The sequence below is a fragment of the Callorhinus ursinus genome, unplaced genomic scaffold, assembly GCF_003265705.2.
Source record: "Callorhinus ursinus isolate GAN/ISIS: 27379988/994484 unplaced genomic scaffold, GSC_fseal_2.0 scaffold48, whole genome shotgun sequence".
Classification (NCBI taxonomy): Eukaryota; Metazoa; Chordata; class Mammalia; order Carnivora; family Otariidae; genus Callorhinus; species Callorhinus ursinus.
Window position 1 is genome coordinate 2,854,145 of NW_027397110.1, and position 16,614 is coordinate 2,870,758.

Below are 16,614 nucleotides of genomic sequence, written 5' to 3' on the forward strand. Positions count from 1 at the left end.
CTCTGCTGATGCTCAAATATCAGGGAACTGTTTGGTAAGCTCTAATATGAATACTAATTACTTTTCCAATCAGACCATGGGTGTGAACTCACTTGAAAAACTGCACAAAACAAAATTTCATTATATACTAGATCTGATCTTGAACCAGAGAACACTAGGAGTATCCAACGTGAAAAGGAACATGGCCTACTGCGGGGGATGTGTGCTCTGCACCCCAGGCGTGACCTCGGGGCAAGTTCCTTCACCTCCGTGAGACTCCATTCCCTCAACCATGAAACAATGGCCGAGAGAATCTACTCTGCAGAGTTTGCTGGAAACCAAGTGAGAGGCCCTGTGGGACTCCCAAAACAACGTCCCCCACACAGCAGGCCCTCAACGCCGGGGTCTGTCCCCCATCGACACGCAGGCAGCTGTCAGCCCTCTCCACCTCACCCCCATCTGTGCCGCTGGGTCAGCGCATCCACCACCATCTCTTCCTTCACACGGTGACCAGCTACCCGGTGCCAAACCCAGCAACACAATATCACCGCTCCCCTGCGGCCCCTCACCCCATCGGTCCCCACATCCTGATGACACCACCTCCCTCTGAGACACACCTCTCAAGTCTTTCTTCCCCATCCCCACGAGGACAGTGTGACCCTCACCACTCCCCGCCTAGACTCATCCTGAATCTAGCCTCACCTCTGCACACTACCTTCCCCAATGCTTCCTAAAATTTACAAACAGGCTGGCTGGCAGACTGCAGAGTTCCTGAGGACTCACTTCCCTATGAAGGGTTATCTATTCCTGGGTGAAGAATATACATTCAAGGGTGAGGCTGGCCTTGGCCACATGCTACCCTCTGGCCCATGGAACGTGAGTGGATAGGACACACTGTATCCTGAAAAAAGCTCCCTGGCACTGGGAGCTTCTGCCAGCCCCTCGCTTCTGCCCTCTGTCATGACAGCCCAGACAGAGACTGCACTTCCAAACTAGGGCCTGGGCCGAGGACACACAGAGTGGCTGGGAGCACAGTCCCCCTGCAGCTGCATGGAGCATGCAGCCGTGGGATTTCCCAGCCCCCCTCCGGAGGCTCATGGGGCAGGCGGAGGCGGAGCGGGTGGCGATGGGAGGTCACACCAACCAGTTCCTGGCTCAGTGCACCTGTTCCATCATCAGACACGCCCCTGCCCTGCCGCCCACCCACCTGGGTGTGGAACCGTCTCCCCGCCAGACCCTTTCCTCACCCACAGCACTGCATCCATATGGACAGGTATACAACCTGTCCTTCCAGGAACCGGCAGCACCCTGTTCCTTGTCACCCCCGCTCTTTCACAGTGCCTAGTGGAGTTGGCACTGAATCTGTTAATTTGTGGGGTGTTTTTCATGCTTCATTGTTGAGAAATACTGACTCATTCGGTTTTCATCAAATCCTTTCCGTCTGAGCACGTAACACTGAACTTTACAGCTCTGGGCCCCAAACAGGAAGAGAGCCAATTTCGGAGAGAGAGGCTACAGATGACCTCAGAAATCTACGAGGAGTGTGAGAGCCGGGAGACCTTTGGAGGCACATAAACGCCACTACCCCCATCGCTGTGAATGATAGTCACACTATGGTTCCCTACCTCGGGCAAACGGGCCACTATAAATGCTTATTTTATGACTCAGTCTTTCATAAATTATGCAGGAAGATTCTCTTAACTTGGCTCTTCCCTGGCCTTCCAGATGCAGTATTAATTTGGCAGCAATGTTAAGTAAATGTCTTCTCTCCATGCTAGTAAGTCAGTTGTACGAATTTTGTCTCTAATCAGCAGCAAAAGCAGAGGTGACTTCATGAAAGTCACTGAGCTCAGGAAAAGAGACGCTACCATGGGACGTTCTTCCCAAGATCCCACTCTCGCCAGGCCAGCAAGGACGGTGAGCTCCAAAGCATATATCTTAACAAACTCAGAATGTCCCCTGAGCTCACTGGTAAGTACCTACTGGCCATGTGGACTGTGAGCTCTGCAAGTGCATGAGGCCCCAGGAGCTGTGCGACCGCCCGGGAGCTGACTACACAGTGACTCTGCCAGGACGGAGAGTGAGGGGCTGCCACCTGGCCTGGGACCTGGACGGGACACAGGCAGGCCCAGAGAGCAAGGCAAGGGACCCCAACTGCATGAGTGGAGCAAGGAGGTCTGGCAGGGGCAGGGGAAACACAAGAACAGAACACCGTCCCGGCTCTGATCCTGGTCGGGGAGCCTGGTCAGTAGTGACCTCGGGGACTCCGCTTAGCCCAGCACCTCGGGCCACTCACCTGAAACGGGGAGAAGCAGTACTTAGCACACAGGTTGTTCTGAGCACGGAATAAGCCAAGATAGGTGAAGCACTCAGAACAGCGTCTAGCAGGTAGGACACGTGCGCTCGGTGTTAGGGTTTGGATGTGTTCGCGCGTGTGCACGTCTGCACATGAGGGGCACATCCAAAGAGCAGAGCTGAGCCCACACGGCTAGAAGTAAGGTGAGTGGCAGAGAACAGCCCGTAACGAGGCAAGCGGGTAGGCAGACACCTGGGGGCGTCGTATAAAGGTTTCACGCAGAAGCTGACCTGAGCAGACCAGCGCAGTAAGAAGATCACATGTGGAAGATGGATGGAGACAGGAGGACCACACAGGAAGGCCAGCCGCAACACTCCCAAAACGTCCAGGTCAGAGTCAGCGAGAACTTGACCGCACAGCAGACAGGAGGGTTGATAGGGACCAGGGCGGAGCTTGGGAAAAACTGTCCCTAAAACCAGGCCATGAATGACCAAGAGGACAGCAGGCCCTGGGAAGTCTTCTGGACTGCTTCCCCTTTCAATACTTTCTCTCTCATCTCCACAGTCTTAAAAGCAGGCAAGGAAAGGGGCGCCTGGCTGGCTCAGTCGGTGGAGCATGCAGCTCTTGATCTTGCGGTCATGAGTATGAGCCCCACCTGGGGTGTAGAGATTACTTAGAAATAAAATCTTCAAAACAAAAAAACAGGCAAGGAAAATATAAGCGGAGTACTAGTCATACAAGAACCACACTGTGTCGCAAAGAACATGGGGCAGCCCCCACCCCCAAGGTGCTTATCCTCAATAAAAGGCATGTGGTGGCCTCAGCTGTGGAAGTCACAGGAAAGCCCCGCAAGGGATCTTGTGGGGCAACAGTGCTGGGAAGAGAGGAGGCCTAAGGAGGAAAACTGTGACACCCAATTTGCAGGAAGAGCTGCAGAGCAATTTTAACTCTGCTCACATGGTCTGACCCGAGACTGTGCAGTAAGACAGCCAAATCCTGTGGCACAGCTTCCTGGATTCCCCAGCAGCAGGGGGCCCGTTGTCCTGCGGACCCAGGGCATGTCATCCAGGTTCTGTCAGGGCCCTGGAGCTCCACGTGGAAGGCATGCTCCAGAAACTCACCCAAGGCAGCAACCCCCTGGCACAGCCAGGCTGCCCGCACGGGCTGACCACGCCCACAAGTGTCTTCCGGCCGCAATGACAATGATGGCAACCCCACCTGGGTGGGCGATCTGCTGGCAGCTGGGCCTCCCGCTGACACAGGAAGGTGGTCACTTCTAAAAGAACATCTGAGACCCAGGTTCAAGGTGCGGCTCCCTGAGAAAGGGGGACAGGAGGTTTTAAAGAGGCTGTGGAGGGTTGCAGTCTCCTGGGGGGTGGGCAGTGTGGGATGGAGAGTCACATCGTAGAGGTCCCATCTGCAGCAGGAGGAGAAAAGCCCATGGTGTCACAGGGAAGCAGAGTGTTCCTTTTCCCTGAGCCCACCAACAGCCTACACATGGACGCGGCCAGCCCTGGGGGAGCGACAGAAGGCCAGTGTGAGCCTGACAGTGAAGAGCCCCCGGGGAGAAGGAAGGAGAAGAAGAGCCAACCCTCTGCCTGGCTGAGGCCCGCAGCCCAGAGAGCGGGGACAGGGCTGTGGGAGCCGGCAGCCCTCGCTCACCTGGGGCGGCGGCTGTGCATGAAGTACATCTCGGGACACAGACGATCACCAAACAGTGCTTGAACCGTGCAACTTATAAATAGATCGTGAAGAACATTTTAACATAATTTGCTTTCCAGGCACAAAGAACCACGTCAATCAACTCTACAACACGACAGAGGAAAGAGTCTCTGTTGATGGCTTTCTGGCAAAGGAAGAAAAACAGATTTTACAGTGAGCTAATCTGTCTTTCACAAAAAAAAGAAAAGGAAAAAAAAAGAAAGAAAGCTGAAACGGTGTGCGTTTTCATTTATTCATTCAACAAGCATCTGAGTGCTACCCACGAGCCAGAAGCCAGCCTAGATGCCGGGGCCTCCACTTCCACTTGGAATCGGACTAAGGCCACCGGCTCCCCGCCCCCCAGCTATGCAGCCCACTCACCTGGTGGGCCACCTCTCTGCAGGCCGGGAAGGGAAACCCTGAGGGTTCCGCGTGGGACTACAGATGACAGGCCTGGCACAGGCTCTCCATAAACCCCGCTTTGCTGCTAACTCTACAAGATCAGGGTAGTAAGAAACCAACAGCTTGAGGCTCCACTGCGATTCTCACAAAAACATGTCCTGGCTCAGTCCACACCGCGGAGAGCCGCACGCTGTTGCTGAGCAGGGGGAGCGGATGAGCCTTGAAGACAGAAGCCTCCCAATTTAGCAACTGCTCGATACTCAGGAGACGAAAGGCAGGCAGACCCACCCAGCAGGCACCTTCACACATCAAGGGATTTAAGGGAACTCCTTGGAACAGACACCCGATTCAGAAAGGACCAGGACTCAGGGTGGTCTGGTGTCTTTTAATAAATCTCCTTAGCATCCAGCGGGCTAGAGAAATCAGCTGGCCAAGGGAGCTTGGGCTGAGACCTCCCACGAGTCCATCCCCGTGGATGCCTATCATATTTCTCCCTTCTGAAATGATGCTAGCCTCCATCTTAAATGTTCAAACACAGGTGGGCAAGCTACGATGAAGGAGCAGACTTCACAGGTCAGTGCCGTGTGCTCCCAACCTCTAGAATCCAGGAAATGCAGCACCTCTCTCCCTTCAGCTCCTCCCTTCAGCTCCCTTCAGCAGACTTCACAGGTCAGTGCCGTGTGCTCCCAACCTCTAGAATCCAGGAAATGCAGCACCTCTCTCCCTTCAGACCCTGCCAGCTGGGTCCCTAGCCCTCCTGCGGAAGGACAACCTGCAGGAGGAAAGCGACGGACAGGCGGGTGAAGCCGAACTCACTCTAGGCAGGGAGGCCGACGGGCGACAGGGATGCACCAGCCCAGGTGGACAGATGTGACCTCCAGCTGTCCCTTTCTAAGTGTACCAGCATCCAGCTAAAAGCAAGTCTGTGGGACCCAGAATCTTTGCAAAAGCATAGAGTCAATTTCCAAAAAGACAGAAAAAAAGCCATAAAAAATTGTTACCACCTCTTCTTCAACACAAAGTGGAACACAGAGAAACATTAACCACAGAGTAAACAAGGAAGATTGTGCAATTCTCTAAAAGAATTGTGACGACTCAGGGATCGTCATACTTGCTTTGAGGCGCAATCTGTGCTGAGGTGGAGAGCACAGGTCCCAGGGCCAGACTGCCAGGGGCCACGGCCTGACTCCGCCGGGGACGTGGCCGTGTGACCCTGGGCAAGAAAACTCTGAACCTCACCATCTGAACTGTGAAATGGGCAGGTAACACTTACCTCATAAGACCACTGTAAGAAATAAATAGACGCTAGGAGCCTCGAGCCCTCCGGGCACACAGCCCCTAATGCTCCCCAGCGGTCCCAGGTGCTGTGCATTACCTGCGTCCTACCGCCCACCTCCTCCTCACCCACCTTCCGGCATGACCAAGGGCTGATGACCCTACCATGAAAAAGCCCTCTCCCAAACACCATCATAGGGAGATCAGCTCAGGAGACTAACAGCAGAAACACAGATGGCCCGTAATATGTGAAAAGATTAAACTTGATCAAGTTTTAAAAATAGGCATAGCCTTTGAAGCAATAATTTTACATCCAGTAATTATCCCAAGAAAATAACCAGAGATGGGAGCAAAGATGTGAGCATGGGGATATTTAAGGCAACACTTAGTGGGGAAAACTTGGAAAAAGCAAATCTGTAACAATAGGGGGCGGCCCAATAAATTGTGGTATATCCAAATGACCGGACTCTGCGTGGTCATTACAGGTTGGCTCACAGGTGAGTATTTAAGCACAGAAAAGGGCCCATGACTTAGTGCTGAATAAAGAAAGAACACTGAAGTGTCTCACAGCCCAGATGAACTTTCGTTTTAAAAATGCTTTTTTCATATCACATGTTTAATATGTAAGGGCAATTTTTGTTTAAAACAACTCAATCTTTTCTAGCAAGGGGGTATTACATAATTCGTATCAGTGGAGAAAACAAATGTCTCTACGCCTCCATTTTGCTTCCAGCGTCTAGGGGAGAAGAGATGAGACACAGATTAGAAGGCGAAGCCACTGCTGGTCCCCATGGGCCGCGTCGGAGCCTGGGGCACAGCAGGGATTGGAAGACCCGCTCTGGACAATTAGCCACAAAGGAGCCAGGCTTTCCAGGGAGGGCAAGCAGGCCCACAGCCACCAAGAGTGGTACAAACAGAAAACTGGACCCCCCGGGAGGCAAGAGCACCTGTAAGAAATTCCTGGTGGCACAGGGAATTGGGGGGCTGCGGGGGGTGGGCAGGGGGAAGCATGAATGTTTGGCAGTAGATCTGATTATTGACATAGCTTTTATGTGAACCTCCTCTGAGACTCCAAAACTTCAGCAAGGCCTGCGACACACACAGGAGAAAACTCAGACACAAGAAGTGTGCTCCCCATGCTGCAGCACACAGAGAGGGGCAGGGGCGTAGGGCTGTGACCCCACACCCCAGCCCAGCAAAGGCACACCGGCTCCACAGGCCCCAAGCCAAACCCTGTCTTTCCACATGGCGCCCCCATCTCCATGAATGGTGTCCAGCCCCAGTGCAGGCTCACCTAACTGCCACTCCCAATGGCCCTTCCCCAGCCCATCGCCTCCAGACTGTCAGCAGGTCCATCTCTGCAGCCCTAAAACTGCCCCAAAGGAGCCCCACGCTTCCCACCACCTCCCCTGCCCGGCCCTACTCCACATGGCCAAGCCTGCCCTGGGACCATGAAGCATCCCCCCAAGTCTTCCCGCCTCCACAGAAGAGCCCACACCCGACAAGTCCTCTCTGGGTGAAACCCCACAGCTCCCAGAGGTCGGTGGGCTCCGGCCTGAGTGCCTCTGCAGGAGCCCTCCGCCTGCCCGCCTGCCCTGGCTTCTCTCCAAGGCCGCCCGCTCGAGGAGACCCCGTTCCGTAGAGGGCCCGGCCCCCAAATCGTCCCGCCGAGGAGTCCTCACCTTTCTAAGCTCCATTCACTTCATCAGAAGGGACACCTCGGCCAGGACAGGCGGCGCCTCCCCCACCTGCCCTGGCCTCGTGCCGTCAGCGCGGGAAACACAAGCACACGTGACCACAGGGCACCCGAGACACGCTCTTGCTGCGACAAACACACCAGACTTCAAACACTTACTACCAAAACTGCGTGTGCATTATCTCATTCACAGCTTTTATACTGATTACATATTAAATTCATAATGTATTAAGATAATATCTTGCATATCTGGGATTGATAAATAAAACATATCATTAGAATTAATCTCCCCCATTCCTCCGCACTTCCTCAGTGTGGTTTTGAGAGCCTCTGAAATCATGTCCGCGGCTCACGGTCTCTCTCCCTCGGGCGGGGCTGCCATCCACTGCCTGTGTCCCCTGAGCAGCCCCATGGCCCAGTCCCCTGAGCGTGGGTGCCTTTAGGAGCGTGGGGTCTGGGCCTCCTGGGGGAGGCTGCTCCCTGAGGGCAGCCCCTCTCGGTCCTGGTCACACTGCACTGCCAGCTCCCGGAACAGCACCTGCCACGCACCTGCCACGCGGCAGGTACTCGCGGCACAAGAGCAGCTAGCAGACTCGACTAAATCGAGGACGCAGGAGGAAGCGAGAGCGCAGGCCAGAGTGGCCGTGAGAATCAGAACAACTGTCACAGCTGACATCTGCCGTGTCCTGTCCGTGTGCCAGGCACCGTTCTCCAAGCGTCACGTAAGGGAACTCACTTAATCCTCGCAGTGGGACCAGGATTCAAGCCAAGCTGTCTGGCTGCAGCCTGCACCTCAAGACTGCCCCGGGCATCCCGCTGACGGCTTCACACACTGCTGAGAACTCACCGCAGGGCCCTGGACCTTCCAGAGAGGATCCGCCCTTCCCAGGGGAGCTCAGCTGCAGGAGGTACAGAAACGCTGAACCCATGCGGAAGGAGGAGGGACCACGGCTCAGATGGTGACATAAACACAGGTGACAAGCTCTCTGCAGCGAGAAAGTACTCTCTGGACTTTCCCCATTACGGTAACGTGTGTTATTTATCTGATCGCAAGGTCTCTATTCTCTACCACACCCAGGACTGATGCTGACCGCTGACACCGTGCATTACGGTGGGAAACGGAGGTCTGGGGTTGCCCCTCTCCTCCCGGATCCACGTGGCTCCAGCTGCAAAGGTTCCAGGTACAGTTTCAATACTCCCGGCACTGGTTTTCCTGATACTCTCACTCTAGAACAGGGGTGACGAGCCAGGGTTCTGAGGCTGCTGCCCAGGGCTGGGGGGGCAGGGGCTGGTTTTGCTGTATTTTATTTCAAGCTCCCCGGAGACAGGGACTGGAGCGCGTGCCCGGGCTGCTGCAGCTCTGGGCCCTGGCGGCCCTTCAAGCCCTCGTCCTCTGCCAGCCAGCCCCACACGCTCATCTTCTGCCTCAACACATGCGCGGCCAATGCTGGCCAAACCCCTCGCGAGCCGCTCGGGAATCACAACACTGTGCCGGCACTGGCCGACCCCTTGCAGCCAGGTGCTAAGTGCGCTCCTCCTACTGGGCTGCCCATCGCACAGAGCCCGGCACACAACAGGCCCTCCTGAAAATCCAGTTCTGCTCAGGACGGTGTGATCCCGGGATTAGCTTCCAGTGGGACGGATTCTCCTCCAAGTCCTCCACAGAACACGCCTCAACGTACTGGAAACCAGCAATTTCCTTCGGCGCTTTGACAGCAGTGCTGAATTTCGAGTCTGAGATGCAGGAACAGCAACGAACCACCCCAAGACGAGGCAGGGTACCAAAAGCACAGAGCTTGGCCCCAAGCCAGGCCTGTGCGTAGCTTTCCTAGAGACCCTCTCAAACCAGTGTGTGGGACACAGAGGGGCCCCGGACAGTTCCGGAAGACGCAGGAAGATGGCACCAAAGGAGGGGTAGCGCGGCATGTGGAGGCGAGAGAGAGGGACAGAGGCAGGAACCGGCAGGCTCCTGACCAGGACCACAGAGAAGGCAAGCGCCAAGCCAGGCGGCTCAGGAGAGGGAGGCAGGACCAACCAGAGATCATGGGCTTTACCCTACAGGTGAGGGAGATGTTCTTAACCAAGAGCAGGGGAGCGACACTAGCTTCAGGAGAAGATCCAAACAGCTTCACTGTTCCAGAGCCCTCCCTGCTGTCCAACTGTGTCTCTCACAGGTGCACGCAGGGAGGCCCACTCCACAGGCTCAGCCGGGCCTCTTGCTGGAACCCCGAGCCACCGGTGCATCTCAGCTCCGTGCCTTTCCTCCCGTCGCCCCCGTCCACACAGGACCTCTCTCCCTTCACCTTCTATCCCTGCCTCCCACCCTGGTCCAGGGCCTCCCTCCCCGTCCCCAGCCTCTCCTGCACAAACCTGCGGGTCTACCACGTTTGCCCATCCTCTCCACAGGCCAGAAGCATGGCCCGGTAAAGTGTTCTCCAAATATATGAATGAATAAACCAGCGAGCGAATGACTGAGCAAATGAGCTAGGGAAAGAGTGAGTAGATACTCGGAATTAGAAAGGGTTGCAATCTTGTTAAAACCGCGCACTGACCCGGGAGGGACCCGGAAGGCTTGAGCAGAACGCCCGAGCCAACCACATGTAAGGAAGGAGGACTGTGTGCGCCGAGTAAAATGGCACCAGTGCCCGGGGCGTCTCAGTTCAGACACACGGACGTGGGTGAGACAGAAGGGCACAGAGTCATCCAGCCAGACCACGCAGGACCGTCAGGGAACAGAGGGCCGCGCAGGACGACACAGTGACCCAGGACACCCCTCCGTTGACGGGCCGGGCCCTCCACGGAGGAGATACACAAGGCACTCAGAGCTGTGATGCAGGGGAAGTCCTCGCAGGGCTAGTCACAACCCCAAGTAACAAAACCCCTACTGCAGACAATTGAAACGGCCAGGTAATAGGGCCACAGCCTCAGACACGCTCCACTGTGGGCTGTGCAAGGACGATGGCTCACGAGGGACTTCCACGGCCACCAGCAGCCGTGTGTTCAAGGACGCCGCGGTCGAGGGACGACAAGCACTTACAGGAGGTAAAAACAGGGAAGTGCACAGTCAGGTGCGCTCCGTGTCCCCAAATCTACAAACAGGAAGACACTCACACACATCGTGAAGGCCCTCCCAGCCAGACACAAAGCTCGGCCCCTTGCACACGCAGACAGACCTACGTCTGGTCCTGCGCAGCGACCCTGGGCCTGGGCCTCAGGCTCCTCCTCCTCCTCCGCAGAACCGGGGAAACCGCACAACCGACTCACGGGGTCGTTGTGAGGAGAGGTCAGGAAAATGATCACCTGCCACATGGAGGGGCATTAAAAATACCCGATGCGACTATTTTTCTTACTATTATTTGTGGCATGTACTGAGCTTTAAACGCTGAACATTTGTAATTTTCAATTATACTTCACTTTGAAGACACACACAGGAAAGGGCTCTGTTCCAGCCCCTAGAACGTCTAGTGGAAAAGGACCGAGGAGCCATGAGGACACATGAAGGGCCCAGAAGAGCACAAGCCAACACCAGCCTCTGGCTCCTCACTCAGGCTCCTCCGAGGCCCCGAGGCCTCGCGCTGCCTTACCTTCTGCCTCTCCACCTGGGCGCCTTCCCAATTACTCCCCCAGCCTTCAGATCTCATTCCTGGCCCAGAAGGTGCCCCTCCTTCCCAGGCTGACCAAGGTGGTGGTTCACCCTACAGGCCTGGCCACACAGCACATCTCCTCCGCAGCTACCCGGGCGCTTGAGGGCCCACTCCTCCCACCCCCAGCCGACACCCCAGGGGAGTTCCCTCCATTGCACAGAATTCACATGAATGAGCCCTAACCCTTCCCACACTCCACTGTGACTATCTGCGACCCATCTGTCTCCCCATGAAGCAGGAGCCTCTGGACTCCCTGTGCCTGGCCTGGCAGAAGCTCACCATGTACTTTACTGGAATAAAATAATCAAAAATAATTTTCACTAATCCAAATCAAAACCTCAATGAGATACCACCTCACACCAGTCAGAATGGCTAAAATTAACAAGTCAGGAAACAACAGCTGTTGGCGGGGATGTGGAGAAAGGGGAACCCTCCTACACTGTCGGTGGGAATGCAAGCTGGTGCAACCACTCTGGAAAACAGTATGGAGGTTCCTCAAACAGTTGAAAATAGAGCTACCATATGACCCAGCAATTGCACTACTGGGTATTTACCCCAAAGATACGAATGTAGGGATCCGAAGGGGTACGTGCACCCCAATGTTTATAGCAGCAATGCCCACAATAGCCAAACTGTGGAAAGAGCCAAGATGTCCATCGACAGATGAATGGATAAAGAAGAGGTGGTATATATACACAATGGAATATTATGCAGCCGTCAAAAGGAATGAGATCTTGCCATTTGCAACGACGTGGATGGAACTGGAGGGGGTTATGCTGAGTGAAATAAGTCAATCAGAGAAAGACATGTATCATACAACCTCACTGATATGAGGAATTCTTAATCTCAGGAAACAAACTGAGGGTTGCTGGCGTGGTGGGGGGTGGGAGGGATGGGGTGGCTGGGTGATAGACATTGGGGAGGGTATGTGCTATGGTGAGCGGCTGTGAATTGTGCAAGACTGTTGAATCACAGATCTGTACTTCTGAAACAAATAATGCAACATATGTTAAGAAAAGAGAAAAAGAAGAAGATAGCAGGAGGGGAAGAATGAAGGGGAGTAAGTCGGAGGGGGAGACGAACCATGAGAGACGATGGACTCTGAGAAACAAACTGAGGGTTCTAGAGGGGAGGAGGGTAGGGGGATGGGTTAGCCTGGTGATGGGTATTAAAGAGGGCTCGTTCTGCGTGGAACACTGGGTGTTATGCACAAATAATGAATCATGGAACACTGCACCAAAAACTAATGATGTAATGTATGGTGATTAACATAACAATAAAAAATTATTTAAAAAAATAATTTTCACTATTAATAAAAGGGCTCTTCTTCCTCCCAAGGAAGATGGAGGAGACAATAAAAAGTTAAAACGAAAATAGGATTTCTCTCTCTCAAAAAAAATCAGCCACATTGGCCAAAGCAAATTTAAAATCTCATTGAAAATAACAGTAAACGAAATGCTACATACTAAAGATCCAAAAAATGACTCTGCGAAATAGATTTCATACTTTACTATTTGGTTTAGGTAATGGGGATAGAATTTTCAAGCACAAAAAGCCCAAATCTAGAAAGTTTTAATGACTTCTGATACAATCGGCACACATAAGAAAATTCATGTCTCACTAATTCAATATATATTTTATTGAACAAATAGCCATGAATAAATGGGAGAAAAGAGTGTACTTTACTGACGTATTTAATAGTTTGATCTAGAAGGTCATTAAAGTAACGGGACAAGCAAAGGAAACCCAGTGGCCTGCACACAGAATGAGCTCCGGGACGCCCGGGAGACGAACAGAACGCCGGGAGGACAGGCCGCAGATGTGCAACACGGCCAGCAGCACCAACGGTGTAAAATGACTTCCAAAGAACCAAAGCAAGAAAAGATCAGTCCTAAGAGTAAGTCAAAACAGGCAAATTTAAGTTTATAAGGATTAAGAAACATTTTCATGTAAGCTAACAGTAGTTCCTAAATTTGACAAGAGTATTGTGATAAAACAAGGATCAAGAAATTCATTCCCAAGTACTGAGTCACCTGGCTGCCTCTTGAAAATGAAAACACAGTGTGCCTTCTGCCGATTCCCCACCAGCACTCCCCGAAACCCCGTTTGGCTTCAGCCCCAGCGAGCCAGCCCCACGGCCTGCAGGATTCAAGGCCACCAGAAGGGCAGCGAGCCTGCAGCTCGGAGCAGGCTGGGCCCCGGGCAGGGGCGGGCCGGCCCACTGGGCCAGGGTGGCAGGGGAGGATCCAAGGCCAAGCATCCAACAAAGTGACAGAAACGGGTGAGCCGCACAACCTGTGTGTCTCCAAAGCCAGATTCACGGGCACCACTGTGATCCTCGTGATTCGTGAACGTTCCCACATTCCCATGTCGATCCCCCACTACCAGCCGGCTCCAAACAGCCTCATTATATTTGAGCCTGCTGTGACCACAGGGTGTGCAGAGAAGAAAGGGCTGGTGCCAGGAGAAAGGAGGAGGAGGAGAGCGCGGGAGCCAAAGCCTCCAGCAGACCCACAAACGGCACGAGGGAGTTCCAAACAGCTCCAGTTCAAAGCATGGCTAATTCACTTGCTGCTGAATCTGAGTGTCACCCATACATTGGCACTTGCAGCCCTACAGCAGGATTATCACAAAGGAACAGAAGCCAGATTAACCTCCCCAAAGCATGGTTCTAATCAGTCCACTCCCCTACCCAAAAACTTTCCATGGCTCCCAATTACCCATGGAACAGTCGATGTGTCAGAGTCTCGGGCCTCGCCTGCATCTGCACCAATTCCTTGCTTTTACTGATAAGGAGACTGATCGAGTAACTAGAAGGTCAGACGGTAACAGGATCTGAACCCAAGATCTCAGCGTCTCCTCTCCACAGCCCATGTTTTCTCCTGCACCACGGCTGCCTCAAGACCACTTGCCTCGGTTCCAAGGTCTGGCCCCGCCTGCACCGCCAGCTTTTCCTACCGTTGCGTTCTTTAAAGACCTCTCAGTCCCACGGTGCAGCAGTCTGAGCGCAGCCTCCCCAGACGCGCCAGGCCTCAATCGCAGCCGTGCTGGCGACCCCGAGACACTGACGTCACCCCCACAGTCTCTAGGAGGAACAGGTGCGTGTGCTCGCACCCAGCTCCATCAGGGCTGGCTGAGCGGCTTCCTCGGACACGCAGACATCAAGGCTCAGGCTCTGCCTCCACGCCCCTCTCTTGACGCTGTGCCTGTGCTCGACCCTCGCCTGGGACAGCCTCACCCCATCTCCAGCTACTGACGTCACACCCATAAGACAAGACCCATCCACAAACACTGGGCCTCGGGACCCTACACAGCCCACGTCGAGGACACATCACCTTCCAGCATGGGACCCGGTACTTGACCACCATCTGTGAAATGTCTGATGGATGAATGGCATGATGGGGGGCCGTGCTTGCTTTCACCTACAGCCCCTCTACTGCCCAACCACGGGGTCTGTCCCCCCGCCATCCCCTCACAGGCCTTCCTGACAGTCCACGATGGGCACCTTTCCATGGTGGCCTCAGGGACCACCCAGTGCCTGCACGCAGCCACAACAAGCTCATTGTATATCCAGACACCCACTGCCCACCATCCACAGGAACGTGAGGTCAGCTCAGTGCCCTGCACTCAGGGTGCTGGGTAACGAGTCATGTCCTCGGCCACAGCCAAGTGACCAGACACTGACACACAACCCAGCATGGACATGCTTCCCGGGGGCCAAAAGCCACGAAGGCCCAGTTACAGGTCACACCACAGCCTGGGGATGCCAGTAGCCCTGCCCCACCCCCTTGACAGCCGATTAGGGATAAAATCTCCCCTCCTTAAGATCAACCTTGCCCTCCACAGGCCAACCAAGCACCAAGAAGCCCAGCTATGAAGGTGGACACACAAGGCCATGAGTAGTGAATGAGTAGCCCAGGTGCGCCCGTCACCTGGGACACACCGTAAAGCACAATAACCTCATCCAACAAACACGTGCTGAGCGCGCTCAGTACGCCCAATCTTATACAAATGGCATTAACCTGAACAAAATATAAGGACAAAGGATGTAAGCCTCAAAGAAGAGACGACAGGATCACAACCAAGGCACATCATCGGGAAAAGTGAGCGGGCGTGCCAAGGGCAGGGCAAACCGTGCTGCGGGGGTGGAGGGGTCCCACACCTGTTTCTGATTCAGTATTCCCTCCTCCTCCACACTGTAAACTTCCGCAACAACCAGGGATTTGTAGGGAGGACAACAAAACTGAAGGGTTTTATCAGCACTGCACAAAGACCTTTTTCCCAGAGAAATCATTTAGTTCGAAAGGACCAAAATATTCTGGTGTGGAGAAAGACTGTAAGCGTGCAGTCACACCATGAATCACATCATCACGGCCCGTGTGGGTCCGCCCCAATGCGGAGATGCCCCTGCCCCATCAGAGCACCGTCCACACACATGACCTGGGGTGCACAGGGCAGAGGGGCCCCTGGAAACTCCCTGTGTGCACCGCAGGAGTGCTGCAGCCCCGTGAGGGGCACTAGCTTACCTCTCCCACCCTCAGATGCCACCCAAAGACTCGTCCAAGGTTCCTCTCATTCGGCTGCCTCACGTCACGACAGGGACCCTGGACAGCATAAAAACAAGCCAACACTCTATCGTTCCAATGTCCCAGGACCCTGGCTCACTATACCAAGTAAGACCAAGGCCCCCACAAGAGGCAGCTCGACAGAGGTGCAGGTGCACAGACTCTGGAGTCAGAGCCGTTTCTACGCAGGGGACTCACTCGGAGACGGGAAGACCACCGGCAACCTCGGCCAGCTGTGAGGGCTCCGTTCACCGGAACGGGCAGTGAGACGACACCGACAGGGCTCTGGCAGGACCAGCTCTCAGGGTGCTCGGTCAACTGCTATCCAGGAAGGAAAGAGCCTCTTGCCACACTCCCCCCACGCTGGACCACTAGGTTTCTGCCGCCCACCACCGTGCCCCTCACACACGGCTCTGAGCCTCTAGAGTGATCCTGACACCAGAGGTACAAAGCGGGAGCACCTTAGCAGCCTCAAGTACTCACACGTGAGCAAAAAGTCACAGAGCTGATGTGGCCCTTTGTCCCAGAGGTAATTCAACCCTGAATTCAGTAACACCTCACCACAGAGCACTCCTGAACAGGGGCGAGCCAAAGGTCATGGGAAGAGCTCTCTCTCTTCAGCTGATACAAGAATAAAAAGCTCCAATTTTGTAATTGCTGTTATACAAAAAAAAAAACTTCTGATGACTAAATTTCTGGTCATTCTTTGGCACCAAGAATATTGTAGGTGGTGGTTAAACAACAACGTGAATGTACTGAATGCTACTGAATTGTACACCTCAAAATGGTTCACTGTATGTTATGTGAACTTCCCTGGATTTTAAAGAATATTTTCCTTGAAAATGTGATGATCGTTATGCCATCTGACATTTGTGAATAAGAAGATGGCTGTGCATATATACTAAACCCCATCTGCTCTCAGGCGCCCTGATACGCACCAAGTGAGAACAAGAGCATGGGAGAGGAGTGAGCGCACCGTGTTTGTATCTCACAAAGAACCAGGGGAGGAACCTGTCTGCACACACCCCCGCACGGCTACCTGTCTGCACACACCCC

General features: G+C 54.1%; 1 protein-coding gene across 2 annotated transcripts in view; it reads right to left on the bottom strand.

Moving 5' to 3' along the window:
• TBC1D22A (TBC1 domain family member 22A) overlaps positions 1-16,614 on the bottom strand; it is a 336,855-nt gene that overhangs the window by 283,179 nt on the left and 37,062 nt on the right. The window lies entirely within an intron of this gene.